Source organism: Heterocephalus glaber, unplaced genomic scaffold (assembly GCF_053883595.1).
Source record: "Heterocephalus glaber isolate CG9 unplaced genomic scaffold, H.glaber_assembly_v1.0 deba00001755, whole genome shotgun sequence".
NCBI lineage: Eukaryota > Metazoa > Chordata > Mammalia > Rodentia > Bathyergidae > Heterocephalus > Heterocephalus glaber.
The window spans coordinates 2,436,785-2,452,636 of record NW_028258453.1 but is presented as its reverse complement, the minus strand read 5'-3'; the positions used below and the strand labels follow the sequence as shown (position 1 = coordinate 2,452,636).

The 15,852-nt window shown below is 42.5% G+C and overlaps 1 pseudogene; it reads right to left on the bottom strand.

Annotated features, from left to right (window-relative positions):
* Positions 1–8,798: 8,798 nt before the first annotated feature.
* LOC101705520 (ubiquitin-fold modifier 1 pseudogene) lies at positions 8,799–9,149 on the bottom strand (annotated as a pseudogene).
* Between the last annotated feature and the right edge of the window lie 6,703 nt (positions 9,150–15,852).

The following is a 15,852-nucleotide window of genomic DNA, read 5'->3' as shown; positions in this document are numbered from 1 at the left end:
AGACTATTATAATAAGAGTATTAAGGCCTGGATATTTATGTCCTCCTAAATTTCATATGTTGAAACCTAACTCCTAATGCAATATAACTAAGAGATAGGAACTGTGGGAGGTGATTGTCTAATGGGGAAGAGCCCTCATGAACAGCATTAGCACCCTTGTTAAAGAGGCCAGGGAGAGACCTTTCATCCCTACCAAGGACAAGGCACAATCTGAGACCCAGAAGATTGACCCTCTCCAGGCCCTGAATCTGCTGGCACCTTGACCTTGGACTCCGCAGGCCCCAGAACAAATTTCTGTTGTCTATGTGACATCTGGCTAGGGTATTCTGTTATGACATCCCTAACAGACTGGGATGGGTGAGAGGTTGAACTCAAATACAAACAGGGCCAAGTGGGAATTTATGTCCAGTGGGCAGGGAGAGGGACAGGACAGAGAATTACTAAGAGGAACTTGATTAGGCTGAGGTAGGGGGATTCTTGACAAACTGACTCAGCAAGACTTTTTTTTTTTTTTTTTTTTTGCTAAAATTGGACTGAGCAGGGAGGGGGATTTAGCTCAGTGGTTCCACTGCCTGCCTCTCAAGCACAAGGTCCTGAGTTGAATCTCCGGTACCAAAAAAATAAAATAAAATTGGACTGAGCAGACCAAGGATCAGGCCCAGTAGGGAGTAGGGTTTAAAGGAGCCTGGCATTTGGTCTCCAGAAAAACAGGACCAATAGTGTGTGTGTGTGTGTGTGTGTGCGTGCGCGCACACACACACACATACACACACACAAGCACATGGGTTACAGTTAGAGAGAAACAGATAAATTGAGATATGACTAATTGACTAATGCAATTTTGGAAGCTGGGAAGTTTAAAATTCACAAGGCAGGTCAGTCAGCTAAAAATTCAAACAAGAGTTGTAGTCTTGAGTCCAAAATCTGCAGGGCAGGGCAAGCAAGACGGGTGAAAAAAAAACACACAAAACTGGAATTCTAGGTTACAGCCTTGAGGCAGAATGGCACATTTTCCAGGAGACCTGAGAAAGAACAACTGAGGTTTTTGCTCTTAAGACCTTCACCTGCTTAGATGAGGCCCATGCATAGCATGTTGCAGGCTCATCTGCTGTACTGAAAGTCTGCTGATTCAAATGCCAATCACGTCCACTGCCCAGCACAGACAAGCCACATTGACACATACAATTAATCATCAGCCCACCTTCTGTTCTGGGGGGACTCTCTCCAGTCCTCCTGTCTGACCCTACTTTTGAGGAAGACAGTACAGAGCCCCATGAGCTCCCACAATACCTCTCTTACAAGACAGCTAAAAATGAGATGAAAGTACCTCAAGTGATGAACTTAAATCCAGAGGCCCACCAGACTGGGAACATCTACCTCCCTCTGTCTCTGACTCCTGCGTGGTGATGATTTGGATTATTTGGTTATTTCCTAGAAGACTGTCACCTAGAACATAAGGTCTCATTCCCCAAAAAGCTGGAGATTGGGATGAATTCTCAGAAGACCGACACGGCATTGACAGGTTGCTCAGGAGGTAAGAACAAGGAGGGACTGGCCCCTGACCTAACATTATGGAGCTCCCCTTTCTCACTGTGCCTTTGATTCCTGACTCTCGGGAACAGGCTTTGGCCTCGACAGGAAGAAAAGCACAGATAGCAATGACCACCATCCCTCCCCTCCCAAACAGGGTGTCTTAGGGCGGCATCTTGTGCCCTGATGAATTTCACTACCAGCAGCCCCTTTCTTGAACAAAGCCATTGCCTTGGTGTTCAGAGCCAAGTTCAGACTGCTGGCTGTCCCATACCTTCGCTCCACTGGGAGGGCTTTGCTTCGGTGTTACAGCAAACTTCCATTAGCCAAGACCGTGGGAGGGGCCTATAAAGATGGAGGAGAGTGAATATACTTCCCACCTTCTTGGATGCATTTTCTCAGAGCAGTTCTAAAGCCAAACTCTTCATTATTAGAGTAATAGCACTTTCCGTTTCTGCTTACAACATCCTGTTCTCCCAGACTCAGACGTGGAAGCCTGGATTGGGAAACAAAGCCCAGAGATGCCTGGTCTGGCCTCCTCCCTAATGACCAAATTCCTGATTGGATCAGATGCCACCTGCAAGAATTCTGCCCACTCTTCCCTTCACTAGTGCACTTTGAGAACACATTTTGAGTGTCTGTAATGCACCAGACACTGCTAAGGGTGTGAGGATACAGATGTGACAGTGCAGTCTCTGTCACTCTGGCATGCTCATCCTTGCAAAGGGGACCACTGCCCCAATATTATAGATAGCTAAGATAGGTAAAAATATAGGCAGTCAGGTACGGGTAGTCCTTCAACAGTCAGGACAAAGGTAAAACACATTACAATTGTGGCTGGAGATGGATCCATTGGAGACCAAGCCTCAAGATAAAGAGAAAATGACCAGGCCTGCATACTTCCCCAAAGGACCAGATAAGCAGTAACACCTGGCCCAATGAAGTCTAGATAACATCATTCACCCCAGTGGGTGACCAAGACCTCCAGACCCATCATTTCCTAGAAAAAGTCTTTGTTCTTTCCATGAAAACTTGTTATGTGCCTTGTTCCCCGACTGGACCACTATTACCTAAGCAACTATACTTGTAACTTTATTGGTTAATCATAGCTGTAACACACAGTGTACCCATGTGGTTTTTGCTCTATAAAACGTCCCTACAAAGTGGGGTCCTCAGCTACCCATTCAGGACCACTCCTACCTCGCAGGAGCTATCCTTTCAATAAATGTTTCCTGCTCTTAACCTCTGTTGTTCCTAGAATTCAATCTTTGATTTTCGGGAACATGAACTCGGCATATCAGACATCTAATGGGTTGGAAATTATAAAATTTCCCTTATGTCATTTGGAGGTCTTATTTCATTTCCTATAGCATCTCTGTATCACTGTCACCCCAATGGCCAGAAGCCCGATTGCAGTTCAAACTCAAGATTGGCTCTCCTACCTCCTACCCTTCTCAAGATGGGCATCTCACGGCAGATACAGTGTCCAAAAAAATAAGAAAATGCAAAAAAGTATTAAAAGGAAAACTTATCACCTTTGCACCCACAGCCAGAGGGAACAACTGCCAACCTACTGGTACATTTTCTTCCGCTTCTTTTTCCCCCAATACATATAACATGGGAAACATACCATGTACCCCTATTATGGGAAGAATTGGCCCTTATCTCCCCTTCCTTCAGAAGGACTTGGGACAAAGGCTTTTGGCTGAGAATGAAATGAAGCCCTTTTTAAAGAGTCATTTCCTAGCCTCTTTCAGGGTAGCTCAGGAAGCCTCCTCCGAAGCATAATGTGGCTTTTTTGTTTTTCAGGCTGTGCCCAAGGCACAGCAGGAAATAAACCAAACTCACCCAGCATTCTGATGCAGCTTGCTGACTCCCAGGAAAAAGGGAGGTGCATAGTAATTATGAAGCCGAAAAGAAGAGAGCTCCTTGCTCACTGTGGGCTTGGGCACTCTTCCTGATAATTAGTATTAGTGTTTGTGCTCCGGAGATGTGGGTGTTGCTGTTTGACTTTAACAGGTGAATGATTTAAGGAAGCAGAAGAGCCCAAGGCTCACACTGGTGGGGTTGTTGCAAAGACAAGCTGGCCTAATGGTAGCGTCCACAGGCACCACTGGCATCTGGGGCTGCTTAGGAAGAAAGGCAGTGGAACCACACAGAAGGGTGTTGGGGGGTGGGGGGTGAGAGCTCCTCCAGTGGAGGTTTAAAGAGGAGTCCTCATGGGGAGGCAGAGTGGATCCAGAAGCAGAGCTGAGTGAGGACCTGGTATGTGCCCTCAGCTGTACCCTCAGCTACCCTCATCAGAGCCCTGAGCAGCAGGCTCAGATCATCATAGGCAGACAGATGCCACTGAAAGTAACTTTGTCTCCTGGAAAAGAAGTGGTTAACTCCATAACTGATACCACAGAGTCCTTATTTTTGTGGTTATTGTGTTTAAAGGAAGAAAAAAAATTTGGACTCCAGGAAAGAAAGACACAAAGGTATACAAGAAAAAAAATGGAGTCAAACACATTACCTAGCTCTACAGAGAACATTGTTGATGTAGACATAGTAAGATAGTCTCTGTTTATTGATTTAACCAAAAATACTAAGAGTTATAAAAGGGAAGAAAATGAAGGAGATGGAGAGTGATGTCAGAGAGCTAAATCTTGAGCTCTAGGAAGTGCCTTGGTCCATTTTCTGTTGCTATAACAAAATACAGGGGCTGGGTAATGTGTAAGGGGAAGGAGTTTATTTGGGCTTGTGGTTCTGGTGGCTGGAAGTCCAAGATCAGGCAGCTGCATCTGGTGAGATACCACGCTCTATAACAACCCAGTCTTGTAGTAACTACTCAGTGCCACATGTGTGAGAACTCACTCACTCCTGTCTGCTCGTGGGGGTGGTGCCCTATGACCCAATCACCTTTTCAAGGTGCCACCACTTTTCAATAACATTCCATTGACAATTAAACTTCAACATAAATTTTGGTAGAAACAAACTATATCCACACCCTCGCAAAAGGTAAGGAGAATGTCTAAAATTAATAAATGGCTATTATAAGCAATTGCCTGGAAGATATAGAGTGTGGTCAGAATCAGAAGTGATACTTGCTTTACTACTCTCAGCATGTATCCTCTTAGTAATTTTAATCATGTTTATTCATTGCTTTTACTGAAATTGTTAATGAAGAACAACTGACCCATCCATTTACAAAACAGAAGTATGCCTACCAAGGGGGCTGCTGTAGGAATAAGGTATCGTGGAGGTTATCTTAGTCACTTTCCCATTGCTAAGACAAAATACCTGACACCCAAAACTTAAAGGAGGAGAGGTTTATTTTGGCTCACGGTTTCAGTCCATGGTCAGTTGGCTCCAAGGCAAAAGCAACAGGGGCCTGGCAGAGGAAAAGGTGCTCACTCCTTGGGAGCCAGGAAGCAGAGAGAGATGGGAGGAGCCAGGGATGAGAATATACTCTTCCAGGTCACACCCCAGTGACCACCTCCAACCAGGCCCCACCTCCTAACAGCACATTGAGCTCTGGACTCATCAATGGATGAACCCATTAATCAGTATAATGCCCCATAATCCAATCACCTTCTACTTGTGACTTTTAGGACACTTTATATCTAAACTATAACACAAAGCATTGGAAGAGAGGAGTCTCCCGAACTACCCACCATCCCTGTGCTGCCTTGGCAGATGAGCAGCAGCCAGAGTCCTGAGGATATGGCAGCAATCAACCTCCAAGCAGGCCTTCACCAGGGAAGAGTATGATGGTCAGGACCCTTCTCCAGATCTAGATCACAACTTTTCTCTCCTCCATGAGTGAAAGGAAGCTGGCCTTGACTGGGGAAAGGAAGGTAGATATGCATGGCAACACAGACTTACATGTGGCTTTTTTCACATAATGACTTCCGGACATTTCTATGTGCCATACATATCTTTTAGAAGCCCGATCTTATCTGTTCTCATTATGTGGATAAATCATGTTAATGGCAAATCCAATCTGTGGTGGTTTAGAGTGCAGGAACATTGATTTCACCTTCTGAGCTGAATCCTGGTCCTGCCACTTTCCAGGCTTGTGGCCTTGGGAGCACACAGCTTCCATTTCCATTTCCGAAAATGAAGTAGGAAGAGCCTCTACTTCACAGGCCTGTCATGAGATTTAAACAAATGAATGCACTCAAAATGCTTAAAACAGTAACTGCTACTCTAGCTGTGACTTTTAAAAAAAATATTTAGCCATCTTTATTTTAAATATAGGGTTTAGTTTTCCTAAAGCTCATTTTAATAAATATCATCATGCAAATCTTTATAAAACTTAATTATGCAGCGTAAGAGGTGTGGCTCAGTAGTGTGCATGCTTAGTGCACTTGAGGCTCTGGGTTGGATTCCCAGCACCAAAAAATAAAACAAAACACTCCCCAAAATTAATGATACAAATTATTCATATTCATTAAAAAGTGCATATGAGACAAAAAGCTAGTTGTAATATTGCCTTCAAAAATAATCAACAATGGGACCGGGGATTTAGCTCAGTGGTTCCATCACCTGTCTCACAAGCCCAAGGTTGCAAGTTCCCCTGTACCAAAAAAAAAATCACAATGCTTTGGGTATATATATTTAAAATCTTTTTACCATATACATATATGTACACATGCATGCACAACTCTTTCTAAAAATGAATTTTTGGATAATGCTTTATGTATTTCTCTTTCTTTTTTTTTTCCTTTGGTACCGGGGATCAAACTCAGGACCTTTTGCTTATGAGGCAGGTTCGGTGCCACTGAGCTAAATCCCCAGCCCTTATATTTTTCTTCTTACCAGTTAAAAATAAACCATGAGCCCTTGTCAGGAAAAAAGTCAATAATAATGTTTAGCGACTGCCTACCATTCGTGTTAGTATCCTTCTTTATGAATACCCGGCGTCAATTACAAACACATGCTATTTTTCCAGATTTGGTGTGTGTTGGGGGTAAAAGCCTAACCCCCACCTCAGTAGTCTACTCAGGTATAAGAGAGTACAGCTTTTCACATTTCTCTGCAGTGATCTGTTGTGTGTGTGACTGAGGTGAACTTAGATCTGCCTTTTATAAGTTTTGTCGCCTCTCTGGCTTCTGTCTCTTACTGGAGCTAAGTCTCCTGTGAGTTTTCAGTCTGCTACTTCTGTAAGTGGTATCTGGGATGCTGGGTGCGCAGGGGGTATTGGGGGCTTATGGACGCAGGTGCTCTGACTGCCCAGCTGTGTGCCCAGCACATCTGGCCATAAGATGGAGCCGGCACCAGGGTTTCACGACTCCTGCAAGTCCTTGTATGGTGGCATCTAGGGCCTTGGCCTCCTGGCTGGGATCTTCAGGGTTCTGCCAGCTTTGAAACTGGCTGCAGGGTTCCCAAAACAGACTCCTGGGCACCACAGCCGGACATTCTCACCGCTGGGTCTTGGTGGAGCTGTGACTCTGACTTCTCACTAGCTCGCAAGGGAGTCAGGTCCAAGGCCTGGAGGGGAAGCTTAGTCTGTCTCTGTGGCCCAGCTCTGTTCACAATGGGCCAGCTCAGGGCCACCTCACAGTTTGCAGCTGAGCAGCCTCCCCCGAGGTAGTGGGGGAGGAGGTAGTGGTGGTAGAGGGAGCTTCAGAGACTTCCTGGGGTCCTTGCCTTCCACAGAGAACCTGGCGTGGAGGAAGCTGAAGTCTTTCTAAGCCCTCCCCCATGTCCAGGAGGAGATCCCAGGCTGCCCCTTGTCCGCAGGTGATGTGGGGGCTCCCTGGGGTTGACCCCAGGACCTTTGACTCAACTAGATCCCTTCACTCCCCCCACCCCTATTTTTTTTTAATTGGTCATAGAAAGCCTTTATTCATGAATAAACTGAGAACTATTTATTGAACACCTACCTTCCATCTCTAAAAAGAACGAAAAAGGCAAACCCCCTGCTCTAGAAGGTTCCCCATTAATAATACAGTAGGGCAAGCACTAATTCTGATCACTATGAGCCTTCACTTCACCTCTCACACTGTACAGATACTGATTTCCTCTGTAAACACAAATATAATCTTTTATTATGGACATCATTTTTTGAATACTCATAATGGGTACTTTTAAGTCTGTGTGTGGACAAGAAATATTCTTTGCATTCTATGTATTTTGTTTTCAATTTCAGTTTCTCTAACGTACCCTCTACGGTTCTGTTCGTCCCCTTGGCATTTTCTGTGACATTTGGTGACAGTTTCCCATTACTCTTTACTATTGTCCTTGCCACTCATTCCTCTTTGCTACAGCCTGGTCATCTGAGCTTTCCCATCTTCCCTTTCCTGGCTTCTTACCCACTTGGGTGTCTAATGTTAGCACCTCCTCTAAGTTAGGTTTTCAATAAATATAACTCATCAGCATTTCCAATCAGTATTTCTTTAGGCTTTGTAGTGAGCTTCAGATCTTCACTCTAACAACATTCTTTCAGAATGCTATTCAGAAATAATATCTTCAAGAAGTTATCTCTTAAGAGTTTTGTCATAAGAATGTCGCATTAAGAAACTGATAGAGACACATAATTCTAAAGAAGTACGTAACTCAGCAAAGGTTGCTTCTACTGTATTATCAACTCCCACCATGACAATACTGGATTTTGCAAGAATACTGTTAAAACTATTTGGCTCAGTGGCACCGTGCCTGTCTGGCAAGCGCAAGGTCCTGAGTTCGATCCTTGGTACTGAGAAAAAAAAAACTTTGGTATGGGACATTAGTTTATGCACATAACGGTTAGATCAAGAAATTAAAGTTTTGGTTTTTTGATATTGAATTAAAATTTATATGACACATTAAGGTTGAAAACTTAAAATGTAAATGATGAAGATAGTTAAGTATTCAATGGCGTGTCTATTATACTTCACAAAATGTATATTTAAGAATCAAACTATATGTAAGTCTACAAGACGCTATCAAGCAAACTGCCATCTATGATCCACAATCAATCCTTCTACACTTTTAACTCAAAGACAATTATGTAACACTTAGGAAATTTTAATTTTCCAAATAAACTCAGAAAAAATTATCAGCATTATCTTCCAGGTAAAAAATTCAGTTGCATAATCCATTTACCACAAATCAACTCCCTACATGTATTGTGAGGCAGCAGTCAACCACCGTATGACTTTCTGTGGTTGTAGTACTGTCCATTCATAACCACTTGCTCTTCACATGAAGAGTATGAACAAGAACAAGGGACAAAGAAGTCACCTTTCATTGTTTCACTGACTTTTGTTGTTTTCACTGTATGTTACATGCCTGATTTCACATTTACAACCAAAATAAAAAGCAATTTTTATTGTGAAAGGTAACTGTACGCTCCCAGTAGCAGGCATTAGCAACTTCCAACACGATCTCTAGGGATAATTTGCAGTTCTGAACCATGCTTTAGAAAAACATTTCCAGCAGTCTGTGCAGGATTTATTCCTATTCCATCATTGGTAATAATTGTACTTGTTGCTGCAGGAACTTTAAATTCTTCAGCTGCAAATTTTAAGACTGCTGTGAAAGGTGTACTTTCAGGAACACTGAGTACTTTGTAGGGCAGCTGTGGGTCTGACGTTAGCGTGATCTTAAAGGAAACCTTCGACATGGTGGACCTGGCCTGGACAGACACGCCACCCTAGTTCGACCTACTGACCCACTTCCTGGGCCCCACCCCTATTTTGAGACAGGGTCTTGCTAAATTGCCCTACCTGGGCTGGAACTTGCCATCCTCCTGCCTCAGCCTCCCAGAGTGTTAGGATTGCAGGTAAGCGCCACCATGTGCCAGCAAGGGGAGATTTTTCTCTGCCACCTCCCCTCATTGCAACTCACAGCTCCCATGTGGAAAGGGCAAACACAAGGACACTGCCATGTCATGTTCCATGTGTCTCTCTCTTCTCTGATCCTTCCAGATCAGAAAGTTTCTTTATTCCCCCGTAACACGGCTTGCGCTTCTCCATTGTTGATGCCTTCTCTTCCTGCAGTGGATGTTTAACTACCTTCCCTGGGCCATAATGGTCAGCCTGCTTCTGGGAAACATAATTTTGAAAATATTAAAAATTAAGCTTAATGTTTTCAAATTGTCCCTGATACATGCAGTAATTGTGTTATCTTTTTTCTTCATTACATTGACCTATTTGTTTATAATTCTTTATTCCATTTTATTCACTAATTCCATTCTTCCTATTTTCAGGTTCAACAATTTTGTTACTTTTATTATATAGGAAATGAAAGAAATATTTTTCTTTTATCCTTCTAGGTTTTCTCTTGAGGCCTTGTAACAAAAGACAGATGAACAAACAGAAGTTTTTATATATACATATATATATGATATCTATCATATATAGAAAAACTTTGGGATGTATAACTCAAAGAAGTAGTGATAAATTGTGCTTAAATACCATCTTCAGGACAGACGTGATAGCACATGCCTGTAATCCCAGCATTCAGGAGGCTGAGGCAGGAGGATTGGTATGAGTTTAAGGCCAGCCTGACCTATATAACAAGACCCTGTCTCGAACAAACAGCAACAACAAACGTATATACCAACTTCAGCTAAGACAAAGGAAGAGAAATGTGAGGGAGAAGGATGTGGGAAGGCAGCCAGGAGAAGGATGGTGACACAGGCTTAGGTCTTCTGCATCCAGAGGATTCTTCCCCTCTTCCTCTTCTTTCTCCTCTTCCTGGCTCAGAAAGGGGGCACCCTATAAATGAAGATTTCCTTTATAAAAAAAGGGGGTAGCATATTTTGTTTCCAAATCTCTTAATTTGGCTGTTGTTTCTGAAAACCATCATTCCAAAATACTCCTTATACTAAAGAGGCATAATTGGGCTGGCATAGTCTGATCTCCCTACACTTTACATTCTTCATTTTTAGATTTTCTTCTTTTTCCCCCCTAACATCTGGAATGGAACATTTTGTTGATTTTTATCATTTTGAACTATAAAAATGTACTCCATATTCCAATAGAAGGGTGTGATTGTACACACAATGGAGCAAGGCGCACAAGCTGTTGTATTGTATGCTTTCTTCCACCAGCACCACCCCTCCATTTCTTCTTCTCTAATATAACTTATGAGCTTAGAAGTTAGTCTCTTCACGTCATTTGACTCTATCCCCTTTGTCTACAGCCATACCACCCTGAACACACTCGATTTCATCTGACTCTATCCCCTTAGTTTAACATATAGGTAGCACTCTCAGTGTTTAATATCGAAGACATTAAAGCCCTGCTGTGGCTTGTCCCATGGATAATGTCAATTTGGATATACCACAAACTTAAATCTATTGAGATTGATGCTTCATGTTTCTTCTCCTTTCAGCATTCTCTTCCATTTTTAGATGGGGCTGGCTAAAGTACGATCACCCTCCAAGGGAAAGGAGATGTCAAGAGGAGATGAGACCAGGCAGTGAAAGGAAGAGAACATGGCAAGAACATGGCCACCAACTCCTGGGCCCATTCTTGGCCTTTTTCTTTTTCTTTTTTATTTTTTTTATTTATTTTTTATTTTATTTTATTTTTTTCTTGGCCTTTTTCCTCAGGTTGATCAGATGCTACCCCACTGAGATAGTCCTGATTGATTCTCCACCATTGTTCAGCCACAGACCCCAGGGCACCTTCGAGGCCATTTAAGTTGGGGCAGCCATCTTATGGCACGTGATAAAAAAACTGTATTCATGATACTTGCTAATGATGGTGAGAAAGACTTGATTCAAGACGAGCTACTATAATAGGGGTTGCAGAAGGGGAGACAGATCAAGCTCCCTCAATATGAGAACAAGTGGGAACTGAGAGCCCAGGAGCAGGGTGGAGTCAATGGACAGAAAATTCCTAAGAGGAAACATGGGACCCTAAGGGGATTCTCGCTGTATCAGCTCAACAGGATTCTTAAGTCACTTTATTGTGGTATAGTTAACATGAAAAAACTGTTCAAATTTAATGTATGCAACTCAGTGAGTTTGTGGGTAAGCATATCCCTGTGAAACTATCACCTATCAAAGGTATAAACATATCCATTACCTCTTCAAGTTTTTTTCTTTCCCTTTTATGATTGTGTGTGTGTGTGTGTGTGTGTGTGTGTGTGTGTGTATTAAGAATCCTCTGTGAGAGCTTCTCTCAGAAAATTTTAAGTCTCAAATACAATATTTTAAGCTATAGGCACTGTGTTGTACACCACATCTCCAGCACTTATTTATCTTGCATGACTGAAATTGTTTACCACCTCTCCATTTCTCCTGCTCCTCTGAACCCTGGAAAATCACAACTCTACTCTCTGCTTTTGAGCGTGATTATTTTAGATTCCACATGAGAGCTTAGATAGTACTTGCTTTTCTGTGTCTGGCTTATTTTATTTATCATAATGTCCTTCATGCCCATCCATGTTTTTGTAAATGGCTGGGATTTCTTTCTTTTCAAAGGCTGATAATATTCCATTGTGTATAAATAGTTGTTATGGCTTATATCTAGATATCCCCCCAAAGCCTCATGCTCTCATAGGTGGGGCTTTTAGGAGACTGGATAATGGGTGTGTAGTACTAGATTATGGGTATGTGATACTGGATTAATCCACTGATTGGTTTAGCACAGTCTGGGTGTGGAAGATGGATTCTGAAGAGGGAAGACCCACTTGGGTGTGGGTGGCACCAATCAATAGGCTTATAGCCTGAATGGAATAAAAAGGAAAAGAAAGAGGACTAGCTGCCTCCTGGCTGCCACACCATGGACTGTTTCTCCTTTGCCATGCTGCCCTGCCTTGGAGCCAGCTGACTATGACCTGAAAACTCAAATTGTGAGCTAAAATAAACCTTTCCTCCTTTAACTTGTGGGTATCAGGTATTTTGTTCCAGCAGCAAGAAAGTGACTAAGACAGCAGCATATTTTCCTTATCTGCCCATCTGCTGATAGACAGTTTATTTCTATATGTTGGTTATTGTGAATAATAATAATAATAATAATAATAATAATAATAAATTTTTAAAAATGAACATAGGCATTTAGGTAGCTCTTTGAGATACTGATTTCAATTCCTTTGGATAAATATCCAGGAATGGGATTGCTGCATCCAATCGTAGTTCTGTTTTTCATTTTTTGAGAAACCTCCATAGTCCTTTCTGTAATGGCTGGACCAATTTACATTCCTACCAACAATGCACAAGAGTTCCCTTTTCTCCATCTCTTCCCAACAGGTGTGATCTTTTCTTGCTGACTCAGCAGTGTTCTTGCTTCCTGAAGGCCGGCCAGCAGGATAAGATATTGAAGGTGGGAGTGAGAAATTTGATCAGCTATTCACAGTGCACAGATACCAAGGGTGGGCCATGTTCACTAAACTCACTGGGCAGGATTCCTGTTAAAACTGAAATAAATAAGCTAAAGATAGGCTCAAGGAAGGAGTCTAGATAAAAAGAAGGAGAAAAGGAGCATGACTCAGGTTTGGTGAGAGTCTTTGTCACAGGTAGCACCAAAGGCAGCCACAATTTGGGAACTCCTGACTGGAAAGACTGGTCCTGCAGCTTTTCATCTCACTAACCTCCCAATAGCATGACCCAGATCGTTTTGTAAGCCTGAATTCCTTAGACCTTTCTAAGTGAGTTACTGTAGGGTTTCACTGTGGGGTGAAGTATAATTGTGTATAATCTCACACCCTTGCCTGCGAATTTCCATTCCCCAAGAGCAGCTCCCTCTCGCCTACACTCACCCACCTGCTCAGCAGGCTCTTACATCACACTGCGGTCCTGGCTTTCCTATATTGCCCACCTTTGGCTTTCAATCACATCTGTTACTTCCTCCCTCGTGGGTGCCTGCTTCAATCACTTGCTCTAGCACTTCCATTTTCAATTACATATTATTATTGTTTTATATTTTTTATTGATTTCTTAGTTTGCATAGATACTCTGTGCACATAATATACCATTGAAAAGCTACCCAAGGGTGCATGTACCATAGAAGTTAAGTCTCTTTTCATTTTATATCTTATAGTAACAGAATTCCCTTCTGTGGAAGTAACTACTGTTATCACTTTCTTAAGAAAGTCTTCCCAAAGATGACTTTTGAATGTGTAAATATTTATGTATATAATATATATATATACATATTCCTTGTGCTACTTCTAGCATAGTACACATGCTGTTTGCTTGATACCTGGCTTTTCTCCCTTGACATCATGACTTGGAGAGAGCTCCACTTCAGCACAAAGAGAGCTATTAGCTGGGCATGTTGGTGCACACCTGTAATCCCAGCACTCTGGGAAGCCTAGGCAAGAGGACTGCAAGTTCAAGCCCAGGTTGGGCAACTTAACAATTTAGTAAGACCTTGTAAAAAAAATTAAAAGTTGGGGATCTGGGGACATAGCTTAGTATGAAGGCCCTGGGTTCAAGAGAGAGAGAGAGAGAGAGAGAGAGGCTTATTCTTTTTTTTTTGCTGAAAAATCAATACCATTAGAGAGCTTTCCACAAATTAAGTGTCCTTCCTCAATTCTTCCTCACAGGAAAGCGGGGGGTGGGTGGGTTAAAACAAATAATTAAAGGTCTTTACAATTAGTTGGCTAACATTCTATTTTAAAGTTACAGGTCCCTGCCATATAAACAAAATTCTGCATAGAAACTTACATTTTGAAAACAGGTTATTATATTTTCAAAGCCACATTACTACAGTTCCTAAAACTCGTGGTGGGGAAAAGATGTATGGTTTACTTGTACTTTAAAAAGTCAGGAGGTTTTTTTTTTCCTCCTTTCTTTTGGGAAGACGGCTGACTTCAAATTTTACATCCTAAATATTAACCGATGTTTCCTAAGTTAGTGTACAGAAAGACATAATTCTAAAATAAATAAAACTTTTTTTCAATTAACTTAATTAGGGCCTGCCTAGTGGTATCCTGGGCCAGCTCTACACTGTCTTAGGGAGCTCCCGGCTGGCTCTTGAGTCCCACAGCACCTAAGGGATGGGAAGGAGCCTGGAGGAAGAATGCTTCTAACGCCCCCGCGGCTCACAGTGAAGAGTTTTTAAAGAAGTCTCATCCAGCCCTTAGAAAGGGAAATAAAATGAATGCATGAAATAAATAAATAATTTAACCAAAATTAAGTTTTAGATTCTTTGGTATAATTCAAGGATGTCTACAAAGAAGAGAATCTGATTGCATCACACAGTCCATAATGATTTAATGATCCAAATAACCAGAGCTGACGATTCCTTTATCTGGTTCAGTTTAATAATAAGGTACTGACATACTACTGCAATATGTTGCAAAATTCAAAATTATTGAAAATACTTGATGCAAACTGAGATCCAGTGGTTGACTAATGGCAATTAAGTTACAAGGGCCTCCTGTATTTATGGGTTTTTTTGAGACAGGTCTTGCTATGCAGCCCAGGCTGACCTTGAACTCATGGTGATTGAGAGAGGCTTATTCTTCTGAATGGCATTACCTTTCTTTGGCTGTAACTCCTGGAAGACAGTTTTGGGTTCTGGGACACCCGTCCCCCAATCTGCCCTCTGCTCCCCAACCTGAAGCTTCCTGCAAGGGGCACCCTGGTTCTGTACCCCGCTTCCCAGGGACCAGCACCACCCCTGCAGCTGTCCCTGCCCTTCCTGCTTGTGCTGGTGGAGAGGAACAGAGTCCTGCTAGACACAGAACTTCGATTTCTCCCAAAGAACAGCTGAGCTGAAACTGGAAGTGTCTCTAGAAGGGAATTTGTGGACCTACAACAATGACATGCTGATGCCTGGCAAGGAGCCCAGACTCACAGAACCATCTCAGCCCCATCAGACAAACAGCGTGGCACCACTGGGGTGAGGCTCAGCAATATCACAGCAGCCGTTCTGCCTGCTTTGTGTGCCTGTTTCTCCTCTTGCATAAACAAGGGCTCACTTTACATTAGAGCAGTCAGAGCAGCCTCTAAGCCTGAGGCTGCAAAATATCCCTAATTCCTTACCACTTGGTCACTTGTAGGAACCCCAAGCACAGGATCCCTCAGCACGTTACCACACAGTTGCTTCCTAAAAGTTAGCCCTTTCCTCTCAATTCAACTAATATATTCTGAGGGCTTATTTACATTAGAGGTCATGTTCTAGGCACCAAAACAACTGTGTACATGAAGACAGGGTTCTGTTCTCAGCACAGAATCAATCAATCTTTCTTTTCTTTCTTTCTTTTTTTTGGTACCGGGGATCAAATTCAGGTCCTTGAGCTTGCACAGAAGGTGGCGAAACCACTAAGTGAGCTAAATCCCTGGCTCTTTCTTTCTTTCTTTCTTTCTTTCTTTCTTTCTTTCTTTCTTTCTTTCTTTCTTTCTTTCTTCTCTCTTTCTTTCTCTCTCCTTTCTTTCTCCTTCTTTCCTTCCTT